General features: G+C 45.2%; 1 protein-coding gene and 1 pseudogene across 10 annotated transcripts in view; one reads left to right on the forward strand and one right to left on the reverse strand.

Annotated features, from left to right (window-relative positions):
- The window catches only part of TENM2 (teneurin transmembrane protein 2), a 644816-nt gene that overhangs the window by 79519 nt on the left and 549812 nt on the right, over positions 1-15485 (reverse strand). The gene's annotated exons all lie outside the window — the stretch shown is intronic.
- On the forward strand, positions 12637-13130 carry LOC111095557 (annotated as a pseudogene).

A 15485-nucleotide genomic window follows, 5' to 3' on the forward strand; every position in this document is an offset into this window, starting at 1 on the left:
GGGCAGAGGCAAGCCAGGGTCAGTGCATTTCATGGCACAAAGCTGCTGAGAGATTCCTTTGTCAGGAATATCGTCAGCTCTTTCCAAGGCCTTGAAATGGCAGGTCTCACACAACAGGCCTAATTTAATTCCAGTACGTATGCATAGACAATAAAATGAGAGGGAATAATTGAAAATGTAGATGAAAGATTATCCCCAGGTAGTAGATTAGTGTATGTCTTCTCCTCTTTCTTTATTAGACTTTTCTAGGATTTCTTTTTCTTTTCTTATCTTTTTTTTTTTTTAGATTTTATTTATTTATTGAGACACACACACACACACACAGAGAGAGAGAGGCAGAGACATAAGCAGAGGGAGAAGCAGGCTTCCTGTGGGGAGTCAGATGTGGGACTTGATCCCAGGACCCTGAAATCATGCCCTGAGCCTAAGGCAGACGCTCAACCACTGAGCCACCCAGGTGTCCGGGATTTCTGCTTTTTTTGTTGTGAGCAAGTATTATTTGAGTGGTTGGAAACAAAAACAACCTTTTTTGTTTTTGAACAGCACAGCACAAAAAATTATCCATAGCCAGTTCTTGGGGGCCTGTGCTAATGGGTGCGCAAATAATCAAAATGCGTGGTATTCCCTAAGTCTTGATTTAATGGAGAAAAATGTTCCAGCCCCACTCCCTCTCAGGCAGGGAGGGTATTGCTGATCAGTTTGACAAGTGGGTGGGGTGAAATCTACATTTTCAGGAAATGTGGAGAAATGGTTTTGGCTAGAGTACCCAGAAATTAAGCTATCAGTTCACCCAGCTGCTCCTGGTGGTACCTTGCCACACACCTGTAGCACTTTCAACGTCCTGATTTACTCGCCTAGATCCTTGCCTCTCCACGTCCCTTTCCTGGGCTGACTCCTATCATTCATATAACATTCAACAAATATTTGAGTGCCATCCATATTCTGGAAATGAAACATGGAACAAAGAACGAAGAATGATGGTATTTGTTCTTAAGGAGCTGACAGTACAGTGGGGGGGAAATAGATTTGATTCATCCTCTAAGACCCAGACTAGCTATGGCTGCCTCTTCTAGGAAGCCTTCCTGGTGATGCCTTTTGCTAGGTTAGGGTATCCCTGCTCTGTGTATCCCCGAATCAGAGTTTCTTAGAGAATGGTTCTGCATCAAAATCCCATGGGGAGAATCGAGGGTCCGCCCCAGAACTTCCCAAGGGAGAGCCTCCAGAAGCAGGTCCTGGCATCTGCCTGTTACACATGCTTCTCAGGTGATTTTAATGCACAATAAATTTTAGAAACCCTTGTTAATGCCAACTTCCTTGTGCTAGAATTAATTATCTCTGTGTGTTTGCCTTCCTGTCTGGAGAGTGAGCTCTATGAAGAGAATAACAGTGTCTTATTCATTTCTATACTCACATCTTAGTGCCAATCACAGAACTGGGTATTCAACAAAGGTTTGTTGAATGTATAAATGACTGTTTCCCCTTCTTCACATGTGCGTTAGGGGTGAGCATGTGAATGTTTCGGCCAGTCTTTGCTTCTTGGAATTCCCTACTAGAATGGATTAGTTGGCCAACCCTTATTCACTCTGTTGGGAATTGACTGAACACACAGTAGTAGAGAGAAAAGCTTGGAGAATAACTTGCTTGCACCTCCCAGATTTGATAGCAAGGTACTTTGGGGCCATAATTAACATCATAGAAACATGTACTCAAACCCTGGGCTGTGACTTGACAAACACTTGTACTGGAACACTGAATCAGGGGCCTGCCTGCGTGCTTTAAATTTACTACAATGTAATTTTTTGGCATTACTCTTTTCGTTTGGTTCTGCTAATGAAATTGAAATATGTAATTTCACCGAAGTTCCACTGTAATTTAGCAATTAATGTACAATTATTTTAATGCATTACTTTCTTTTTAGCAAACAAACAAATTAGGAGGTTGTGTGTTTTGCTTGGCTTTAAATTACTAAAACTAGCCTCTCATTTTCCACATGGGCAAATGTTGCTACTGTGCCTCGTAACACATTTAGATTTACGGAATTTCCTAGAAATACAGACACAGGAGGGTGAGCAGCCACACACACTTTAAATTTAGAGACTTTCCGAGTCAAAGCTCTGAACACCTCTGCCTGACGTGCTGACTGAATCAGGTACTCCCCAGAGGCTCACAAATCTCAGACCCAAGAAGCAGGGCCAGAGAATTGTACCTCAGCAGCAGGATGATGCTAGGGCATGGTCTCAGATCTATGTTCAGATTGTACAGTGGATCCCAGGGCCCCTGGCAGAATAAGAAAAAGAAAAGGAGAAAAAAAACCCCGCATAGCATTCCGCCTTTAACGTCACCTTCTGTGGACTGCCTTCACCAGACAGAAGGAATCTACTGTGGAATGCCTGCGTTGGATTTAAAATTATCCCACTGAGATCTGTTGGCGGTGCTTCATCCAGCAGATGCAGAAACTCCTCAGGTGAGAAGAAACACATCGCTATTAGCACCATAGTTTTCCTTAAGGCCGCTGGCCTCTTCTCATTAGAAGTTCCATCTGTCTCTGGTGGCCTTTCCCTCTGGGATGCTGGGAGCATCCCCTACTCCCCCATCCGATTTACCACCCCTTCCATATAACCAGCTTGAGAACCTCATTGGGCTCAAATAGTAACTTAGGACAGTTTTCCTATTAAGCACTCAACACATCCCCCCCCCCCCCACCCCTGCTAGTCTGCCACTCATTCTGGACTTGCGACTTCTTCAAAAGTGTGGGCCTCAAATTTTTCCCACTGTTTTGTCGATTCTAGGGCTTTTTATTTAAGGGCCTGTCTGGCAGGAGATGTCCTATAAACACATCAGCAATAGCAGATGGCAAGTGCTAAAAAAGGGGGGAAAAGGATAGAAATGATTTCTTCCTACATATTTACATTTACCTGCTCCAAGACGGTGCATTTGGGGTTCTATCGGTTATTAAGTGTGAGCATACGTTATGTCTGTAATGACCTCATCATGTTGCGTGATTATGGGCTGCTGCTGCTGAACACTTACCGACGACACCGTGAACTTTAAATTGGCACTCCAATCTCCCAGTGGCCTGTCAGTCATGAGAGCCGCATCTTTATGCCAGCAAGCCCCTCGCATGGAGTCTGACATGGCAATCTTCAGTAAATTACCCTGTCACTGACAATCTTGCAGTTATCTCGCAAACAATCAAGCAGGCAATCAAACTGTTCTGAATTGCCAGTTCAGGACCTGAGAGGCTGCCGGCGTCTCTATTCAACAGGGGCGCGAGAGCAGCACAGCCCTCCCGTGACACTGGACGATTTCTTTCTTTATTTATCCACCTACTTGTTTGTCTGGTGGGCTTTCTCCCAGTGAGGGTGGTGACAGGGGTGTGCAGAGCCCATGATAAGGGCCCGGTTCTGACTCAGCGTTTGGGGAAAGTGACCCAGGCCTTCCGGCCCCTGCCCCACAACTGTGTTGTGCATGTGTTTCACGTGTCATCATTTACTTCACTCAGTGAGATGGGACCACGGAGAATTATCTAGGTGCTTTCTGTTAGAACACAGGCTAAACCACAGCTCTGGCTACATGCCACATGCATCTGTCATATGCTAGTTGTAATGGCCATTTCAGAGAAATATGGATGTGAGAAACTTTCTGGGAATCATGTGAGGCATTCTTTTTATTACTTTTGATAAAAAAAATCAGAGAGAATCTTTTGTAACAGGTCTAGCAACATGAAGCAGAAATCAGGGTGATGCTAAATTGAATCTTTTTTTTTTTAAGATTTTATTTATTTTTTCATGAGAGACATACAGAGAGAGGCAGAGATATAGGCAGAGGGAGAAGCAGGCTCCATGCAGGGAGCCTGATGTGGGACTCAAGGATCACGACCTGGGCCAAAGGCAGGCGCTAAACCGCTGAGCCACCCAGGTGTCCCTAAATTGAATCTTTTGAATTAGAATTCCTAAGATAAAATTTTAGCCAGAAAGTCTACTGTGTCAGAGGCAAGAGCCTGGCCTCTGGAATCAGATAGATGTGGGTTTGAGGCTCATCTCTTCTAGTCCCTGGCTGTGTAAGCTTAGAAAGATAACCAACCTTGCTGAACTTCAGTTTCTTTGCTTTTAAAAACTGAATTATAATAGTGCATATATCATAGGGTTATGTGATGATGAATAAATGAATTGATGTGTCTGGCATAGTATGTGTTCAATGAACCATAGGTGTTACTATAACCAGGAAATCTGGAAAGTTTTCAACTTTTTCAGTTTATAAGAACCAGATATGGATATCATCAATGAAATCCCCTATTTGAGTCATTCACTGGTATGTGCTATGGGTAGGTTGAATCTTGACAAGAACATAATGTTTCCACATAGTGATAAGTTAATTGACAGTAATAATAAATGATATAGGTTGAACAAGATTTATACATATTCTTGATTTAAATCCTCACAGCAACCCCACAAAGCAGAATATAACCCTTAAGCTGTACACTCTGGATCAGGGTGTCTGGGTTTGAATCTCAGATCAGGTGCTACCCACCTGCTGACCCTGGGCAATTAACTGCTCTGCATCTCAGTTTCCTCATGTACAAAATGAAGATGATGATGACGATGACATTAGAAAGTGCTGTTTGGAGGATTGAAGCAGTTATTACATGTATAGCACTTGGAATCGTGCCAGTGAACACTCAGTTAACTATGTGTTATGCCCATTATCACGCCATCACCCACCTTATAGAGTTGGAAACTGAGGCTCAGAGAAGCTAAGTAAGTTATCCAAGTGGCTAAGCAGCGGCTCTGGATAAAAAGTAGGAAAAGGCAATCAGTGAGATCATTACCCTCTGTCTTCTTCATTACCAGAAGGAGGAGACATTCCTTTCCCAAAGGGAGTCTACAGACAGTCTACAGACAGGGCAGTGGACACCCATCGACTGGGGAAGTATGGGTGGTCGTGAGATTTAATTACTTCTGCAGGCCTGTCTACATCTACAGCTGGGAAAGAATCAGGCTGGTTGAAACAAGCTTCTAAAAGTGAATCAGCATGAGAGACAAGATGCCTGGGAATTCATTCCCTGCAATGCAGGCTACTGAGGACCACACTATTTACCTGTGAGATTCAAACCCCCCATTCAGCTGTTTACCATCGGCACAAAGTGGCACTTGCCTTCTGGGCTGGCTACAAGTTTGTGCCAGCTGTTTCCAGCCCTGTCAGTTCACTCTGTTGGATTTTTAAAGGAGCTCCTAAATAGGCAAAAGATATAACCTCAAAGCCTTAACTGAACACATACCAGTGAAGCTATGCTCAGTGGGGAGGAGGCCATGGGTCAATGGAAAGGCTGCAGAGAGCCACAGCAGATACTGGATATTTCAGAGTTGCCTGGAACATGTACATCTTTTCTGCTTGGGAAAGGCTAAGTCTGCACATCACTCTTACAGGGAAGAGAGGTCTCTAGGAATGAGAGGGTATTTATTTCATTCATCTCATTTATTGTCCTCTTTGATCTTTGTAAACTGAGCAGCTTATGGAGAATCTGGATGGAAGCATTTTGTTCAATTTTGGTGCCTTTTATTCCCTGTAGCTTGGTATGCAAGCGATTCCCTTTATAACCTGCATGAACTCTCCGGCTTTCTTGGGTATTAAAGGCTTCAGAGAAACATCTAAATTTACTTTTCTTAGTTTCATTTTGTGACAGGGTGGCACAAATCGACTCCAATAATTCACTTCAGGTGCCATGGATGGCTCTGCTAGTGTCCGCAAGCAGGACCTGACTGAGAACTGGTCAGCATCTCAGATTTTAAAAATGAGCTCCATTCTTTCCAATCATGGTTTGATGAGAGGCATCACCAACCACCAAATATACCTTCCCTATTCATCTGGCCAAGAGGATGGTTAAAACTAGGAAGAGTACACATGGTTCCATTTATGGGATGTTCAAGAACAGGCAAAGTTAATAAATTATGACAGAAAGTTAGAAATTGTAGTTGCATTAATGGGGAGATACTGGCTGGGAAAGAATACAGGGGAACTTTCTGGGTGCTGGGAATGTTCTAGATCTTCATCTTATTCACCTATCTATACACACCTCCAGGTATGTATTTAAGATTGTGCAATTTATGTACTTGCTAACAGATGGACTTTAGGTAAGATACCAACCTCTCTGTGTTCTGTCCTCCTTATTTACAAAGTGGGCATGATGATGCTATCTCACAGGAGCAATGAGAGGGCTAAGATAATCCACTCTAGGTATAAGAACAGCTGTGAGCATCTAGTAACATAATACATGCTTCTGGATCTTTTTACTTCTTTTCTTGGCATCATAAAAGTTTGTTTAGCATACAGAGTGAGGCACTTGCCCAGTTCTCATTTCCCCAAGTAAAACAGAGGGAATCCAGGTGGTAGACCCCACAAACCCTAGGGCCACTCTTGTGATCAGTTAATGATGGGGAAGTAGAAAATTAATAAAGAGTGGAGAAATGGGAGAAGAAAACAAGCTGGAGCAAGAAGGAAGAAGACTGTGCTCTTTGCTCTTTGTGTTGGAAATTAAGGAGTGGTGGAGGCTGGCTGGCAAAGGCCAAGGGCACCTGAAGGCCAGGCACATCAACAGATTCTTGAATAAGGAGAAATATGGCAACCCTAGGATTCTTTGAGTGATGGGAATTATTTTAAGGTGAGCTCTTTCAGGACCATGTCTAAAACGTGTGGAGTCCCTAGCAAATATCTTTTTTGGCACGCCCTGTCTGTATGAGCAATCTGAGCTACCTGAATTGACACCAGCACCATTCTCATGCTGGTCTCACATGATCTTGCAAAATACTCCTCCAGCCAGCAGGAGCAATTTACTTGCCAATATGTCCACTGGAATTAAGGTCGGGCACTAGGCCCTAAGATACCTCACAAAAGCAAGTCCCCAAATGTCTCTGAAAATCTGGTCAAACTTACATGCATGGGGATGGGGTGAGGGATGGTAGAGGGTCCTACAATGGAGAAATAGGGGCCAGAGCTCAGGCAGGTCCTAGTCTGGGCTGGTGTGTTCCTGCCAGGTAGCATTGCTGACCCTGGCTAGTCCCTGCCACTGGAGGAGCACTTAGAAAATTTCAAGGAGAAGGGGAGCACTCCAAAGCTCAAGGATTCACTTACCCAGAGTAGCCCTGGATTCTTGGTCCAGTTAGACAAATAGCAAAAGAATACAGGCTTTAGAGTCAGAATGGCTAAAATCTGTTCTCTCATTCATTAGCTTTGTATACTTGGCAAGTGACTGACCCCCTGTGACTCAGTTTTCCCAGCCATAGAATGGACTTAATAGCACCTACTTCACCAAAGAGCATGAAGATGCTATGGGACAGTGCATATGAAATGAGATGGTGAAGGTATTGCACTGAATACACAGCAAGAGCTCAACCAATGGAGGCTATTCTTCATAATATTGTCTGCTCTCCACCAGGGAAGGCCTTGTTCCATTTGCATTTTACCCAATGTCTGCTGACAAGTTGGAAGGGAGGGATAATTGAAAGTATTCTGGCTTGATGTAACTAAAAAGTGAAAGGAGCAGGCAAGGCTGACTTGATTTAACCTGGCAATATGAGATTAGTTCTTCATTGCCTCTGTTAGGTCTCCCGCATTGCCAACCTTTTAAAGCAATAGATTGGCTGACAGGGTGCTCATTTGGAAGGTTTCACCTGCCATCAATACCCTAGCTGCCTGATGGACCATCGTTATGCAGGCATCCCCTCCCTCCTAACCAGAGCAACCGCCATTCTTAAATATTGCAAGAAGTAAAATCGTATTTGTGCTCCTTCTGGAAGGCCTGTTGGAAGCTTTGCTCTCGCTTCGTGCCAACTCTTTTTTGACAGTGATTTCCAAGGCCAGAGATACTTGCTCCAAACACCTTTGGCTTTTCTTATGACTCAGCAATGGAAGATCAATCATGTCTGACCAGAGACCTGGCAGAGTGGAGGCCCCACTGAGCTGTTTTTCTGGGTTTCCTACTGTTCAGGATGGATGTGGGAAAGACAGTGAAGGCTGCTTAGGAAAACCCAGGACACAGTCTAGTAAGACCACTTCTTATCAGGATTCTGACTCACCCTGAAGCCACTGGGGCATCTGGTCAACCCAACACGTATGGGGGTCGGGGGGGAGGGTTGGTAGGAATTCCATGACAATGAGCTTGCAGTGTGTGTCCATTTTTTTTTGAGTTTATTAAAACTAAGCAAATGGAAAAAAAAAAGCCCCAAACAAATATCATCAATAAAAACCTTTAAAACTAATGCTAAAATCTAACCATCACTGGAATCACCTGGAACCTTGCTAAAATAAAGATTCTCTGGTCCTACTGTGTTCGGCATTTCTGACAAGTTTCCAGGTGATGCTGCCGCTGTTTTGAGCACTGTAGTGCCGGAAGTCAGGCACTAAACCTCTGTTGGTCAAGGTGCGCTCCCTGACCTCCTGCCCTAGAACCTCCTCAGTGATTGTAAAATGCTATTCTTGCTGTCACCCAGGCCTACTGAATTTCTGGGTGTGGAAACTGAGAATGTGCATTAAAAAAAAATTATTTATTTATTTTGAGAGAGAGAGAAAGAGAGAGAACCTGAATGTAAGCACAAGGAGTAGGAGAGAGAAAAACCTCAAACCAGCTCTCTGCTGAGCATGGAGCCCAACGCGGATGCAGGACCCTGATATCATGACCTGAGCAGAAACTAAGAGTGGAACACTTAACTGATTGAGCCACCCAGGTGCCCCAAGAATGTGTATTTTAAAGAAGATTCCCAGGTAATTCTTTTGCCTACTAAAGCTCAAAGACCTCTGCTCTGAATTATTGAAAACGCTCCTCAGATATCCATAGCAGTCCATCTCACTCTGAGAGACTAAAGGAGTTTTCCTGAACTATGTCTCCAGGGGGATGTTAATAGGAGTTCCCTAAAACATAGAAGTGGAGGTGGCACTGAAGGATCTGTGGTCAAAAACAACTTGAGAGATGTTGGTTGAACACTTAAACTAGTTTTTAAATAGGATTTCTCAGGGCCTTTGATGTGTGAATATGCATTATTAATCTTTAATGTTGCAATGGAGCATGCAGCACTTCCTGACCAGGACCCCTTTTGACCCAGAGCACCTCTCCACAACAGTCTAGTGCAATACAGGTTGGGAAGTACTTCATGAGAATGGAGCTCTAGGCTTGGGAGTTCTGTCCTTGGAAGGATCAGCTATACCTTCATCGACTTAATACTCACAAGTGGTAGCCCTATGCTTGATTGACCTTCTCATAAAACGCATGCTTTGGAGTGGTTAAATGCAACACAAACCACATCATCACTACCAGCATATCAGCTCAAAGCCCTTGTCCCTGGCCTCCCAAAGCCAGCATATCTCAGCATAGAGACCCTTTGTTACAGGTCACACATCTCGGGAGTTGGTAGGATGATGAAGCATTAACGGTAATCATGTTTAATCAGAGCAAATGGATGGCATTTATGAAAAGCTTACTATAGGTGCCTGGGTGGCTCAGTTGGTTAAGCATCTGCCTTTGTCACGATCCCAGAGTCCTGGGATGCAGCCCCGTGTGTCCAGGCTTCCTGCCTAGCAGGGAGCCTGCTTCTCCCTCTCCCTCTGCAACTCTCTCTGCTTGTGCTCTCTCGCTCTATCAAAAAAACAAAACAAAACAAAAAAAAAAACAAAAAAAAAAACCCCACCAAAACCAAAACACAAAACAAAAACAACAAAACCCAAAAAACTTACTACATGTCAGGCACTGTGCTAAGTGCTTTACCTGCATTCCTTTGTTAAATCACCACCAGAATTCCAGGGATCATTAGCACCGTTGTTTACAGGTGAGGAATTGGAGATTTAGAAAGAGAGGAAATAACTTGCCTGAGACCAGACAGCTTCTACATGTTGGGCTGTGTTTTGACTGAGTTCACTGTACCCTGAAGCCAAATCCTATATGAAGCTGCCCTGTAAAGTCTGTTACAGTAGAACATTCTGAACGGCCAACACACAGGAGCCGCTGTGCCTGCTGCCATGACACAGTAGTGCTTGCACTAAGCTCTTTCACCTAAGGCAGGACTATGTCAAACAGAAGAAGAACAATTAAATACACAGAGTGTTTGCGCCAGCCCTCTGCCCCAGCTCCTACTTCTGACAGGAGGACCACTATAGGGCTGTTTCTCAGTCAGCCGCTGAAGCTCCTCTGTGTTTTTGCAGCCTGCACCTTGTACCCTTGTATCCAGTCATCATCCCCTATACTCACAAGAACACTTTGAGATAGCTTCTATGATCTCTGTTTTGCAGGTGAAGAAACTGAGGCTCAAAGAGGTTAAGAGCCTTGTTCACAGTCACACAGCTAGTGAATGATGGAGGAGTGAGTCACCTTTCAGCTGTCTACCTCCAAAACCTACACTTGGCTTCTATCCTCAATTCTTCACAGGAGAGGAGGCTGTGAGTAGTCCTGGCTATATAGAGGTGCCTGTGAATAGTGTAGGACGTGGGAGAGGAAATGCTGAGGCTTCAGAAAACATCTCCATTCCCTAGTTGCTGTTCTTTCTCTCAACCTCTTTCTGTCCCCCCCCCCCCCCCCCACTTCTGCTGCTTCTCCTCAACCCGGACAGAGCCTCCAGGAATAATGATCTCACTTGATGAGAGTTTGCCCACCTCGGACATTCCCTGACAGGCCTCTCTGGCACAGCCTCACCCTTGTTAGCCTAGGGCCATGTTTTTTATACCTGAGGGATTTCTCTCCTGGCTGCTGCCGTCTCCCCGCTGTTCTGTTACAAAAACTACTGGCAAGAGAGAGCAAAGGTCTCTGATCTCAGCCCCCAATGTTCCCAAATGCTCACCCTCTGCCTGCTGTTCCTGGCCCCTCTCCTGTGCCCCTCATCAACCTCCCTTTCAGAGAGCCCACTGACAGGTCAGACAGAAGCCAGCCCAGCAGGGGGTGGCGGACTGGTGGGGTGCCAGACAGTGACCTGCTGGGCCCCTCAGAAAGGAAAGGGCTGTCACCACCGACATCTCCAAGCAACAAAGCGGAACGGTTACTTTCCACCTGAGGAGAGACCTTGTCTCCTGGGGGGAGGTGGGAGGACTGGCCCCTGAGCTGAGAGAATTAGCAGAGGGCATGATGCCTGTCCTCCTGGTGTATAAAGAAGCACCCCAGGCTGCCAAGTGGGAGAAAGGACCAGACTCAACTATCATGCAAGCTTCCGGTTGGATTAGGAAAATGAGAAGTACTAATTCCTAAACATGGCTCTTCCCATGTTTCAGGTATTGTGCTTAGCACTCTGTAGAGATTGCCTCATTTCATCTTCACATCCGCTCTATGGTGTAGGGACTAGGAGCCAGTTTTGGACTACCAATCAACATCACAGGATCTGGAGGTTTGCAACATACTGGCTGTGTGGCCTTGGGCTAATTAGCTTACCTCTCTGAGCCTCAGTTTTCTCATCAATAAAGTGGAAATGATAATAATACTAGTTTAATAGGGACTTTGTGAAGGATTAAACAAGCCTTGTGCAAAACCATCTGTTTACTCTGGCTTTACAGATGGAGAGCCCTTTGACAAGGTTGGGCAGCTGTTCATGAGTGGCAGAGCTGGGATTTGCACACAGCTGGCCCAGCCTCAGATTTGCTGATCTCTCTTACCACTCTGTGCCTTATGAGGCTGGCCATGGTTTGAGAGATCCGGCTTCACTCAATGTGATTCTCAGCAGCCCCTGCCTTTCCTCTTGTCTCAGAGAAGGACTATAGAGCCTGCATACCTACTGCCACCAACCCAAAGGAAGTCCATGTACAGGGTGAGCCAAGTTGACAACAGAGATGAAGAGCAGTATAACCGTGTGTTCACCTCCTACTGGAAAGAAATAACATATCTTACATTTGGATTTTCTTTGCATTAATAAAATGGTATGAATGGTATATCGTGATTTGGGTGTCATTGTATGGATATGTTTTTTTAATCCTAAAATGAAAATGTATTCATACTAAAATAATGTACTGAGTAAAAGACAACTGCTTTCTATCCTAGAGACTTCTCATTAAAACTTTTATTCATTCAATTCATTGAATAATGAGTTGACCAAGATAGAGAGGGACCCTGCAGTTAGGAATCTAGATTCTAGAGGGGAAACAGACAATTAGCAAAGAAATGTATGACTTTGAGAAAGTGATAGTGTTCTAAAGAAAAGTAAGGCAGAGTAAAGGCTGGGAGAGTGATGGAGGAGGGGGGTTGCTGCTTTAGATGGAGGCAGGGTAGGGAAGCCTTCCCAGAAGTGACATTTGGGGAGAAACCTGAATGAGATGAGGAAACAAGTTGTGGAAACCTCTGGAGAAAGAACATTCGGGGCAGAGGGAACAGCAGGTGCAAAGGCCCAGGGTGGGAAAGTATCTTGAGAGTAGGAACAACAAGTTGGTGAATGTTGGGATGGATGATGGAGATGAGTAGAGGAAGATGTAAGTGCTGAGTGGAAGGAAGAGCCCACTAATGCAGAGCAATAGAAGCCATGGTTGTGACCTGGATGCCATTCTATGGGAGATGTAATGCCCAGGGAAGGTTTGCACAGGGGCATCATATGATCTGACTTTTATTTATTTTTATTTTTATTTTTTTTGATCTGACTTATAAAGGGATTCTTCTCCTTTTTTCAGGCAGCCAGGGAGATGATGGTCATACAGATTGAGCCTGCCTACCAAAAGCAGTCAATCATCTTTTAAAATAAGAAGAAGGGGCTTGGAGAAACTGGCCAGGAGAAGGTCCCACAATACTATAAAACAAGGAAGCCAACCGAGAGCAACTATTTGGACAAGAAATACCTCTTTACTGATCATGCATCCATCAGAGGGTGGATCTGTCTGATGTGGTGACCAAGATGAAGATGCAGAGGACCACTGTCACCGACTGGGACTACCTCCCCTACATCTGAAAGTATAACCAATTCAAGAAATGCCACTAGAACATGTCTGTGCCCCATCCACCTGCTTATGGGATGTCCAGATTGGTGACACTGTCCCACTGGGTGAGTGCTAACCCTTGAGCAACACTGTGCACTTCAACATGCTCCAGATCACCAAGGCCACCAGCACCAAGAAGCAATTCCAGAAGTTCTGAGATGAGACATCTGCCCACACGCCAAAGAAAACAGTTATTTTTCCAGTCATGGGCCCAGCTAAAAAAATAAACATAAAAATAAAAGGATTCTTCTGATTGTTTTGTATAGAATAGTCTAGAAGCTAGAGACCCAGTGGTCCAGCCCAGTGCAATTGGATGCATGATTGGGTGGAGATGGAAGGATATTAAGAAACCATGGTCTTAATGGTTAGGGAAAAAATGCATGGCACCAACTTTGGGTGTGAGGGGGAATGGGACAAAGGTGCACATGCAATCTGTGCAGCAACACTCACAGACAAAGGCGTCGTGTGAGAGATTTGGAATGACCACTGCAGCAGACCACGTGGTAGCTGGCAGTGCTGTACATCAGAGGGTGCTTTGGGTGTGGGCCCCAGTGGGCTGGAAATTTCTCCCTGGCTCTGATTCCTGAACCATGTGCTTTATGAGTAAGCATAGCAGAAGTAAGAGTAGGAGAAGCTTGCCCCAGTGACTATAGCGCCCCTTTCTCTGTGGGTTCCCCTTCCCCTTCCCTGTCCCAGATCCCAACAGCTTTGGACTCTCTGGCAAACCCGATATACAACTACTTTCAGGAAAACAGGTCTGGGAGGAGAACAAGTAAGACTTTTAGAATTAGGAGAACCAGCTGCAATCCCAGCACTTCACTGCTGACTTTGGACAAACTACTCTCTAGCTTTTTAGTTTTTTTTGTTGGTTAAATGGAATCCTCTATTGTTAAATGTCAGCAGCTAACTCAAAGACTTTTTTTTTTTTTTGACCCTATGCAGGCCAGACATGTCAGTGAGCCACCCAGATCACTGGGTTGTGATATCTGAGGGAAAATACACTCAGTCCAGCATGAGTGGGTGTGGGATTGAGGGGGATTGTACACTAGAACAGGAACCCAAAGATGGATTTCTGATTTTAATATGCTATATAATGAGCTTTTGATTGGGAACAGTATGTGTGTTTAGAGTCTCTGAAGTCACATTACACAGGGAGATACTAATAATTGGACCTGTCCTTTAAATCAATTGGCATTTAGGCACTTCCTATGAACTTGCTAGTCAAACCTCACAAAAGGCCTGCGAGGTTGGTATTGCTATTCCCAGTTTACAGCTGAGGAAACAGAGGCTCGGATAGGTCAGGTGCTTTGCACAAGTAAGTACAACCAGTAAGAACTGGAGTCAGAACTTACAAAAATCTGCCTGACCCAAGAGCCTGCAAGCCCCAGCAGAAAAGGGCACAGCATCAACTTCAGGCATGAAGGGGAATGGGAGAAGCCCCAGGAAGTCACAAGGGTGAGAGGCCAGGGCCAGCTACCGTGTACTCTCTTCTAGATGCTCCTCCCACATCTGTCCTTTACTCCAGTGTTCTTGGAAGGGGGGAGAGGAACAGATCCTGGGATTGGAGCCCTGAGCCCCTCTCCATAGCCACATCTCTGTGGCAGGGCTTTCAGTGAGTACAGTGACACACCTGGGCTTCATATGCCAACCATGTTGCCCCTGCCTTGGGATGCAGAGCTTTTTGGCATGTCCTCCCCTTCAGGTGGCCCAGGGATGCCACACTTGGAGGAATCACTCTCTCAGCACTTGGGATCCCCCCCAAACTGCACCTATTGTGTCATATCAGTGATTCCCAAAGTGTCAGTATCACCTGAGTCCTTGTTAGAACACGTATCCCTTAGAAATGCATGGCCCTGCACCAGACCTACTATACCAGAAACTTGTGATTTGGGCCCAGTGACCTATGCATTAACATCTTCCCGGTGATTCTGATGCTCGCTGACCTAAGAGAACCATTGTACTAAGTATTTTCCATGTATGAACTCATCTGAGCTCCCAATATCCTATGAGGTGGCAACTAGCATTAGTCCCACTTTACAGATGACAAAAGTGAGGCTTACAGAGATAGATCAAATGGCTCCCAGACACACTGAAACAGTGGTGGAACCAGGACGTGAACCCAGAGCTCCTAGCCCCAAAGCCTCTTTACCACCCTGCCAGGCTGTCTCCTCCCCTCGCAGTGAAAGGATGCACACATGCGAGGAAGAGACATAGAGAAAGCCCACTCTTTCTTCTCTGCTGCGAGCATATGTGTTTAGGAATAACCCAAGCAGATATATCAGCCTTCTGTCTGAGGGAAGAGGTGTGGTTGCAGTTTTGAGACCAAGATGCTAAATGCAAGAAGGCAAAGCAAATACTTGGGGTAAGCTTCCCTCTGCCTGGTGCAGCAGGCGCGGCCTGGCTCTCTCTGTCCAGACCCGCTTCCCCAGCCTCACCCTCCTTCAACTCTCTGTCAATCTTCCCAGAGGTCTCTGAGTACACGCAGCTGTCCCTTGTCCTCTGCACCTTTGCCATCTCTTTGCCCACAATGCTTTCCCTGTGTTCCCGATGTAAGTCCT

Source organism: Canis lupus, chromosome 4 (assembly GCF_011100685.1).
Source record: "Canis lupus familiaris isolate Mischka breed German Shepherd chromosome 4, alternate assembly UU_Cfam_GSD_1.0, whole genome shotgun sequence".
Lineage (NCBI taxonomy): Eukaryota > Metazoa > Chordata > Mammalia > Carnivora > Canidae > Canis > Canis lupus.